This window comes from Lactuca virosa, chromosome 5 (assembly GCF_052849685.1).
Source record: "Lactuca virosa cultivar CGN04683 chromosome 5, Lactuca_virosa_CGN04683_v6, whole genome shotgun sequence".
NCBI lineage: Eukaryota > Viridiplantae > Streptophyta > Magnoliopsida > Asterales > Asteraceae > Lactuca > Lactuca virosa.
Genome location: NC_136430.1, coordinates 259,228,193 through 259,238,026, shown reverse-complemented (window position 1 = coordinate 259,238,026; position 9,834 = coordinate 259,228,193). Strand labels below are relative to the sequence as shown.

At 31.0% G+C, this 9,834-nt stretch overlaps 1 long non-coding RNA gene and 1 other non-coding gene across 2 annotated transcripts; both read right to left on the bottom strand.

Moving 5' to 3' along the window:
- Window positions 1-2,414: 2,414 nt before the first annotated feature.
- On the bottom strand, window positions 2,415-4,694 carry LOC145117569 (uncharacterized). Its single transcript, XR_013712709.1, has 2 exons — window positions 4,317-4,694; window positions 2,415-3,757 (listed from the first exon to the last, which is right to left on the bottom strand). It is a non-coding gene; the product is annotated as an uncharacterized LOC145117569 (long non-coding RNA).
- Window positions 4,695-7,655: 2,961 nt separating this feature from the next.
- On the bottom strand, window positions 7,656-7,762 carry LOC145118099 (small nucleolar RNA R71). The gene has a single exon (XR_013713081.1). It is a non-coding gene; the product is annotated as a small nucleolar RNA R71 (small nucleolar RNA).
- Between the last annotated feature and the right edge of the window lie 2,072 nt (window positions 7,763-9,834).

Sequence of the window (9,834 nt, the reverse complement as noted above, 5' to 3'; positions counted from 1 at the left end):
TATTTTGATTAGGAGTCGACAACCATTTATCTACAAAAGTTCAACCCATGATGTATAAAGATCAAACTGATGATCCTTATGCATCTTGGTTTGAACTTTTCCAGATCATTATGCTCGCATGCAATTTACTTCAACACGTCATGTAGACCATGTGGAAGAGAAATGATGTAATCATCAAGAAATGATTTACAATACTATGTCTCAAGATTTAGTATTAAATTGTCATGAAGCTAGAAGCATCTACCATGGAGCTATGTAAACGAATGCAAAAAATCTTCCGAGTTAATAGAGAATATATATATATATATATATATATATATATATATATATATATATATATATATATATATATACACACACACTGGAATGATCAATGTAGAACCACTGTAAACTCATAGAACCACATAACCATATTTATAACCATAGGATTATTCAATGAGCGATTTAGATTAAAATGGTGCATAGTAAAATTATGCACCCTAAATACACTGAATCACATAATATAAATTACCAAAGGGTTTCTGGACTAGCGGTATTCGGTGTTGTCCTCCCTACTTGAGGTCGAGGGTTCAAGTCTTGTTACGGACATAGGTGGATTTAGGAAAATAGTTTAGGAGTATAATAGATTTGCCGTTCCATATATATATATATATATATATATATATATATATATATATATATATATATATATATATATATATATATATATATATATATTATGGAAATAGATTAATCTCATTTATTAATCATATAAATCACGATTTCTGAATAAACGCTTACTCAAAATGACGCCTCCACACCAGCACTTCAAATTGACGATTGCTTCTTCTATAAATCTCATTTATTAATCATATAAATCGATTGTATCTTCTATTTTCTTCCTCCCTAATCCATCGATGGTGGACCGATTTAGCCCCCCTTTTTCAATTTATTCCTCTAAATCTAGAAAATGACCTCCCCTCTCACCCATCTCCTCGCCGATGTCCACACTAAATGGCTGTCTCTCTGCAACGATTGAACTCTGACGCTTCTATTTTCATCGACTACGATCCAACCCTAACCCCACCGCCGGTGACTGTGGCTTCTTCCCCAATCCCGAAGACAAGATCAGACACATACAACCTTGCATATTCTTCAAATCGACACTTCCACTCTACGTTGTTTGTGGTGTCCCTTCATCTGTAGTAATCTGATAAATAAAGTAGTAACATATGATTTCAAGTTGGATTTTGTTTTTTAGTACGTTGAGCCTAAAGTTATGTACCTGTGATATCTACCGGTGAAAAGTGTCTATTATTGTTTATCTTTTTTATTCATGTTTTAGAACCTGCATTGGGGATTAATTTTTGTTCATTCATGGACATATGTTCACATGTGAATATGTATTGAATATTGTTCATTCGTGGACATTTGTTCATTCATGAACATATGTTCACAAGTGAATACATACTGAAATTTCGTAATAGAGTCATCATTTGTTGAAATTTTAACATTGTTGTTTGTTATCTCATGTTTCAGGTGTAATAATCATGGATGGTTGGAGATAAGGTTTTAATTACAGTCAAGAGGTTACAATAACAAGATCAAATAGCTAAAGAAAGCCTCCTCCTTTTAGTTATGAACATGTATTATTTTATATAAATATTTAATTATGAACATATAAGAATATTAACGTTCAGTTGTGAACATGTGTAATTTTGTATAAATGTTAGAAATTTAACAAAGGTTAAATAGAGAGTATGTATGAGTTTGTATAAATGTTCATTTATGAACACGCATGATTTTGTATGAACACGTATGATTTTTTGTGAATTTTCAGTTGTGAAAATATACGAATATGAATGTTCAGTTATGAACATTAATCTTGTGTGTATTTGTTCAATTTATGTTTTTTGTATAAATGTTCATAAGTGAACGTGTATTAACTTGACTAAATATGAGTTTTTGTATAAATGTTCAATTATGAATATTAATTTGGCAACAAGTTATGTATAGATACCTACGCTTTTGTATAAACACATATATATGTTTAGAAATAAACATATACATATGTTCATAAATGATCATAAATGTTTATTTTAATGATCTCCTACTATTTTGGATAATAATTAAATAGAATTAATAGATTTTTATTTTTGTAGGTGGTTCTATGGTTTTATGACTTATGTTGGTTCTCTGTATATATATATACTAGGTTACAACCCGTGGAAATCACGGGTAATAAAAAAAAATATTGATAATTAAAAATAGTTATGAAACATTATATATTTATAAAATTTTATTAAATTAATAAGATATAAATTTGATTTAGACTTTTCTATTGCTAGCCTAATGACTACGAAAACTTCCATCTAATTTTGATCACATAATATTAATAGTAATTCTAATGAAACAAAATATTATTGTACCATTGATTTGCTTTAATAGCCTAACTACTAATATGGTTGTAAGACTGTAAGATATACAAGAAATTATGTGTACATGAACAAAGAAGGTGAAGTGCAGAAAGCCAGAAAATAGCTTCTTGCTGGCAAAACACAAAAAATGACCCATTGACTTCCATGAAGCTTTATGCCATCTAACTCCAAATCGCATCTACCCACCAAGAAGTAATTTCTTTCTGTAAAATAATAACCTACTCTTCCCCATAAACGTAAGCAACTTCATCTTCCAAGCAAAATCCAGAAATTTATGATTACATTAAACTCTAATCCACTTTAGAAATATACCATCATTTTTGTGCCACCAAAAAGAATTCCAATCTTTAAAAATAAGTAACACGGACTACAATTTTCAAACCCTTCCGAATTACCAATATTTACAACAATAATCTCCCAGGTGGAATTATGAAAGGAAATATAGTTTTCTAAGAAAAAAAAAGTAAAACTTTTTAATGGAAAAGAATCGAACCAAAAATGATACATTCTACAGAAGAAATATCCAAAAACAATCCTTCTTAAGACCCATCAATTTAACACAACATAATTCAAATAAAGGAAAATACTATATGCAGTGGCCTCAATATACAACACAAATTATGGAAAACTAACATATAGAATGGGTTTATAGAATTTAAAGAACCTGGACCTATGTGTTTAATGCTAATGACATATGTGCACTATTGGCTCCAGAAAAAGTTGTATGTGTTAGTCCATTACCGGATAGCATTTGCAATTAAAAAAGATAATACCCATATTCAAATAATTAGAGATGAACTTTTGATCTAAATGAGATTGGTTAAATTCATGGTTAGCAAGATTTTATTTTTGCTTCCATGATCAATAACCTGTAACGATGTAAAAGAAGCATCAGTAGACCACACGTGTTCCAACAAAAATCAAAGTCAATATCGGATGTTACACCTCTGATTTATCCTGCAAAACTTCACCAGTTAGATAATCCAAGAGAAAATATAAGGGCTTTATTTGACCATGTCTCTAGAAACCTAAAATCCCAAATCAAAAAAATGAACAAATTTAGATCAAAATCTGTATATTTACAAGAGGATGGCAACCATATACTCACTTAGTGAGCCCTACCCAGAAAGGAGGAACTATAGAGATGGCAATCAACAGGTAACTTAGAATAAAATTCTTCAAACCTTCCATAGTTTTTTCCAGGTGGATAGAGGAGAAGAAATCTGAAAATAGAGACCAAGTTAGGGAGAAGTGATGTCTTATAGGAGAGTGGGGAATTTGGGATATCAAAACCCATGTTTGTATCACCTATTCCTCTGTTCGCAATACCTATTGATTTCCTGATAAGGATCCATATAAACAATACAATGTATGAGAAATCCAAAAAATAAATAAATAAATCCTTAAATAAAACCAATACATCTATTATATAGATGCAAGCAGAATTTTGACGGACGTATAATCTGATAGCTTAATTCAGATTCTGGGCCAACTTTAGTAGTAAGGGCATTTTGGGAATTTTTGGGAAGTCTTTCCTATTTAAGGTTGTAAAATTGTTTTAGAATTCTTTTATGTCTAGTATAAGTAGGGTTAATGTTTTAGTATGAAGTTTATTCCCGTTTTTATTAATAAAGCTTAGCAACAAAGAAATTTTCCCAAAAAGTAATTCATCTCATCTCTTGTTCTTCTTCCATTCTCCTCTGTTCTATGTGTTTTATTCTTCTTCTGTACCTCGGTGATCAAGGTAATTTCCAGATTGTTTGCTTACATAATCAATCATTTATGACATTAAATAGAAGCAAAAAATTTGAAACATAGACATCAAACCGAAGCTAACCAAAAAAAATAAGAAAAACCATAAACAAAATACAGCCAAATATAAAGAAACCTGATCCATACCAAATATTCGTAGCCTTCATCCAATCATGAATGGCCTTCACTCTGATCAAAAACTCAATTCATGACCTTATTTAGGGCTTGTTTAGGGTTTTGAGTTGTAGGCGTGAGGAGAACGATCGAGAGAGAAAGTAGTCTACGGTGTGATTTCAAAAGAGATGAAGGGAAATTCGAAATTCAAAACGTTAAATCCCACTATTTAAGGATCAGTAGCATGCACCGTAGAAACCAAACGGTATATGAGTTTTGTTGGTGAATTACTGCTGATTTCTAGTTGATTTTATGAGATTGATGTGATGATGGATGAGGCGATAAGGTGGATGTGAAGAGGGATTGTCGAGATATTTGGGGAGCGCATTCAATTTCGATCATAAACACAGAAAGATTCAAATTTTGAAATGGTATTATTTAAAATTTAAAAAATATAATATAACCTGGAAATAAAAAAACGCACTGTGGCAATTTAGGTAAAAGAATAAAGGGTAAAAGAGTAATTTAATTTTGATGAAAAATGAATTGAGAGATGCCACTTGGCAGAAAAAGGATTTTTTTTATTAGGGAGAGGATATATATATATATATATATATATATATATATATATATATATATATATATATATATATATATATATATATATATATATATGTAAAGCATTTTATATAATTAACCGTTATTTTAAAAAGTATATACCAAGTATGAATGAATCTAAAAAGCAAAGAATATGGGTAAAAAAAAAGACAAAATAATATGAACAACCAAGCAACCAGGTAATATCCATGTTAACGTTTGAATATGCCGAAAATCTATTTTTCTCGTTTTTTATTAGTTTTTTCATATTTGTCCTTCAATATAATAGAATTATAAAAATTTCGTAAACTCATTATTTTTTAAGGAAAATCCAACAATAAGCACAATGAGGTGGATCCTTGAAAAAAGATCAAGCAGAAGAAAAATCGGTTTTCAGTATTTGTACAAAACTAAGATTCATAATTCCATTGCAATTTTTATTAAGCTGCTAGAACTGCAAAATTCTTCTAATAAGAAGGATTTCACTTTGATAGTGCTACATTTATTAATATATTTTGTTCAATATTTTAGTATTTTTAATTATATTTGTCCTTAATTTAGGACAAAAAATGTTTATAATATTTAAATTTTGTTTTGTAGCAGCGAAGATATGCTCGGAATTAAAAGGAAACAAAATGCAGAGCTGGAAGCAGGAAATTTGGATCGGGTCAACTAAAGCCAAAAGCTATGGATTCTGAAGTTCCCACGACATGGGCATTTGCTTGCCACGCTGTAGCGATGTGTTTATGCGCGATCACGAAACTTTGGCTTGGAGATTACGCAAGAAAAATGGAGGTCACGGCGTGGAGACCTATTCTCCACAGCATGGGAGACATTATTTGGAAACTATATATAGATCATATATGCTCTTTACCCTAGCTTATGCATCAATCAACTTTCGACTTTGGAAGACCAGAGACATTACAAGGAGGCTTTGGATACCAGAATTCGATTTGAGAGCTTGATTGAAGAGATCTAAGGCAAAAACACTTCCAAATACTGGTTTGTTTTGTTTTCATTATGACTTGCAAAATATATTTCGTTTTTACCTGTTTATTTGCATTAGTCATGAGCTAAAAACCCTAACTGTGGTTTAGAGTAGAGGATCCTTGCTTCTATGTGTTGGTTTAAATGATTTTGGATTTATGTTAGTTGCGTATTCATTATGCTTGTTTGATAAAGACCCTATTGTGTTAATATAATCAACTTTTGTGTTTATTGTTGAATTTTATTAAGACTAGATAAACTATCTATCTTAATATGCTTGAATTTTATGATTTTGTAACTTATGAAATTATAGGACTAGTGTTTTGATCAAAAACCTAGGGTTAAATAGACAAGTTGGTAAATTAATGTGATAGCTAATATATGATGAACATACAAATATAAAATTGGTGTTAATTACAATTAATATCATTCATTATTTCAAGTCTTGCATAATTCGAACTCAATATTGGTTTATTTGATTGTTTGTCCACTTGATCACTGAATAAATAATCTCACTAAGTCAAAGGATTAGTACTTTGAACATAATTGTAATCATAATAGGAATCGGTAAACATGAAACATAAATCCATTGCACTATCCATAAAATCAACCATAGATAATAAGTGAATCGTATCTACACGAAAGTATTCTATAAATATTATCTTCAAAACCATTTTTCTGCTTAAGTTTAAATTACTTTTGTTCATTGCTATTAATTAAGTTTTCTAAACTTGAAAAATTAGAACAACCCCCTATTTAATTTCTTTAAATTAGTTAACTTTAGTAGATATTTTGGCTTTTAATCATTACCGTTCCCTTTTGTTCAACACTCGACTTACCTTAACTATTCTATTGCTCGATTAGGTACATTGCCTATTGCGTTTTAGTTTGTTAAGATTTGTTTGGTTTATAAATTAAAAACTAGTATATAAAATACGTAACAAGTTTTCGACGTTGTTGCCGATGAACGGTTTTATTTTAGCTAATTTTGTCTACTGTTTGTTATCGATCTTTTCGTGGAGTTTAATTCCATAGGAAGTTAATTTTCTGTTTTTGTTTAAGTTAATTTTCTATTTCTATTTTAAAAATAGTCACGTCGTGGACTCTTCTGTCAACTTCGTGGGAACTGTTCTAGTGGTTTTATTTTTCTCATTTTTATTCGTTTTATGTGTGTTTTCTTTGTTTGTTTTAGTGATACATGACTCGAGGATCTTCATCCAAGTTAGTTGCTGGTTTTGACAATCTGGAATCCGCATTTCACAAGAAAGAGGATAAGAAGAAAGTAGAAGAGGACAAAACGAAGAAATACGTGATCTCTCATTTTAAAAGGAAACCGAATGAGAATGAGAGCGGATACGAACCCGAACCCGAATCAGAAGAAGAAAGTGAAAAAAAGTGAAGCTGATGACATGGGGACATAGCCAGAATGACCATGGAGGAGTACACAAGCGGATGCGAAATGACAACGCGTCGGGTCTTGTGCCACCCAAGATTCCGAAAGCAATGAACATTGAGCTTAAGGGGCACCTCTCTATGCTAAAAGATGTTCCATTTTACAGGAAAGACCACGAGGACTCCTATAAGCATATTTATGAGGTGTTGGATATTGCTAAATACTTCAACATGCCAAATGTTTCATGCAATGCAGTATTACTAGGGATGCTTCCAGTGAAATTTAAAGGAGCAGCTAAGGATTGGCTTCAATCACTTCCACCTGGAGTCATCACGCCATGGGCCAACTTACGAACTGAACTTATTCAACAATTCATCCCTCCTTCGAAGATATCCAAGCTAAAGAAAAATATCCAAAACTTCCAACAACTCGATGGAAATTTGCTATATGAGGCATGGGAACGATACAAGGGATTGCTTCGAATATGCCCTCAACATGACCTGAATGTGCACCAAGAGATTGTGGGTTTTGATAACTAAAAATGAAATGTTTTTATAAAAACAATTTTAAAGGCATCCCTAAGACTTATAAAATAACTAGTTTATTTTTAGATCATTTTAAGAAAATCACCAAGAGAATCCAAATACATGAATTAGAAAGATAATAACAACTATAGGAAGTTAAAGAGATAACCTTTGAAGCCTTTGATCCCACTTAGAATTAGGGAGTTGATGAAGATAGAAAAAACTCAAGAATAGAGTTTCTCTACAATGTATCCACCATCAAGAATAAGGAACTTGCAATGCTAGTTCCCATCTTGTATAAAGTAATTTCTTAAGCCTACAAGTGATTATCTCAAATAAGCACTAAAGGAAAAACACTGTAAATCACCAACTTTTGCAAGTAGTCTTCAAAAGAAAATCAAGAGGGATATATAGAGATAGATATCGTTTTAGAGAGATAAAACCAAGAGAGAGAAAAAGACTTGTCTTTTGCAAGAACAGCTCCTCTTTATATACTCTCATGCAAGTAAAAAGCTACACAAGAAAATAATATAAAGTAATAGCTAGACTTTAGAAGCATGGGGACCAAAAGATGGAAGAGATGTTGACACACAACCTCCCATGTTTCTAGACAATTTCCATTCATTGGATTAAGGAAGAAGATGACAAATTTATTATATAGTTACTCTAACTAAATAAATGTAAGTTACTAGTAAGTCTCAAATTAACCAAATTGTCCAAAACATTGTACTGACTTATTAAATCATACTATATGATATAATAACTAGTTTTACCCTCTTTAATTATTATTTTCACAAAAACAATAATTATTCCATAATAAAATACAAGAGCTAATTATTTATTAATAATCATGTTAATAATTAATATTCAAAATGTGCCAAATTGATAAAGGTGTGACCCTATATGATCATATTTTTATTAGTAACATCATTCAACAATGATTATTGAGCATATAGTTCCAACAATCTCCCACTTGCACAAGATTCATTACAGATTCGCATAGACAGTAGTTGGCGTCTAGCAATGGGCTACTACACCTAACAACATAAGAAGGGTACCATATCATCAACAACCAATTTCAGGAGCTCAAAGATATAATTGTTACTAAAGGTATGGTATCAATTATTCCTTTGTCTCGGACATCGTGTTGAACATGAGATATGGATCACGCTCAGTCTCATATAGTGTCTGACTTTCAGTAAGACCTTAGATGTCTAACTCTCAATGAATAAGAGTAACAAATCCTATCTTGACTACATACATCCATCATGTAGTTCATGTTATACTCAACGACGACCCTTATAACTGTCTTTTATGGAACAACGTTAAACCATGTCAAAACACAACAATTCCTACACTCAAATCCCAAATATTTAACTCAGGTCGAAGAATACAAAGATACTTCCTTAATCAAACCTCACTCGTAACTATGATCCATAAAGTGATTTTGATGCGGGTCAGGTCCAATACTTATTCTCTAATGAAGTACCTATGAATTTGGTCGCATCTATTTGCATTTTAATCTCCTTGAAAATCAACCAATCCATTCATATTAGTCTTACCTCATAGAAGTTCACACAACTACGACTGACTATAGACATTTAGAATAACCAAGTTATTCAAGGATTAAACGTGCTAATGTAGAACAAAACAATTATTTAATGAAATACTATATCCAATATATCAACTCATTACAATATATGTTGCTTGTATTGTCCCAATATCCAAATACCAAATTTCAGTCAAATGTATCCACTTATAACAACAAGTTCCTATAACACTAGCATGACTTTCATGCTTTAGCTAATGAATGTACCTTGTTAAGTAGATTTGACAAACTTGATTTGTATAAACTTTACGAATACTAACATTTTCAGTTTTATATACATAACTCGTATATAGAGAAACAATTGATAATGTTTTAGATGCTTAAATATGACTTAGATACCAATACTTGCATAATGGGTTTACTTATAGTCATAAATGAACTAAACATTAAGCATCTTCATATGTGGTTCCCTGAACAACAATGTATTCTAACTCTTATGTG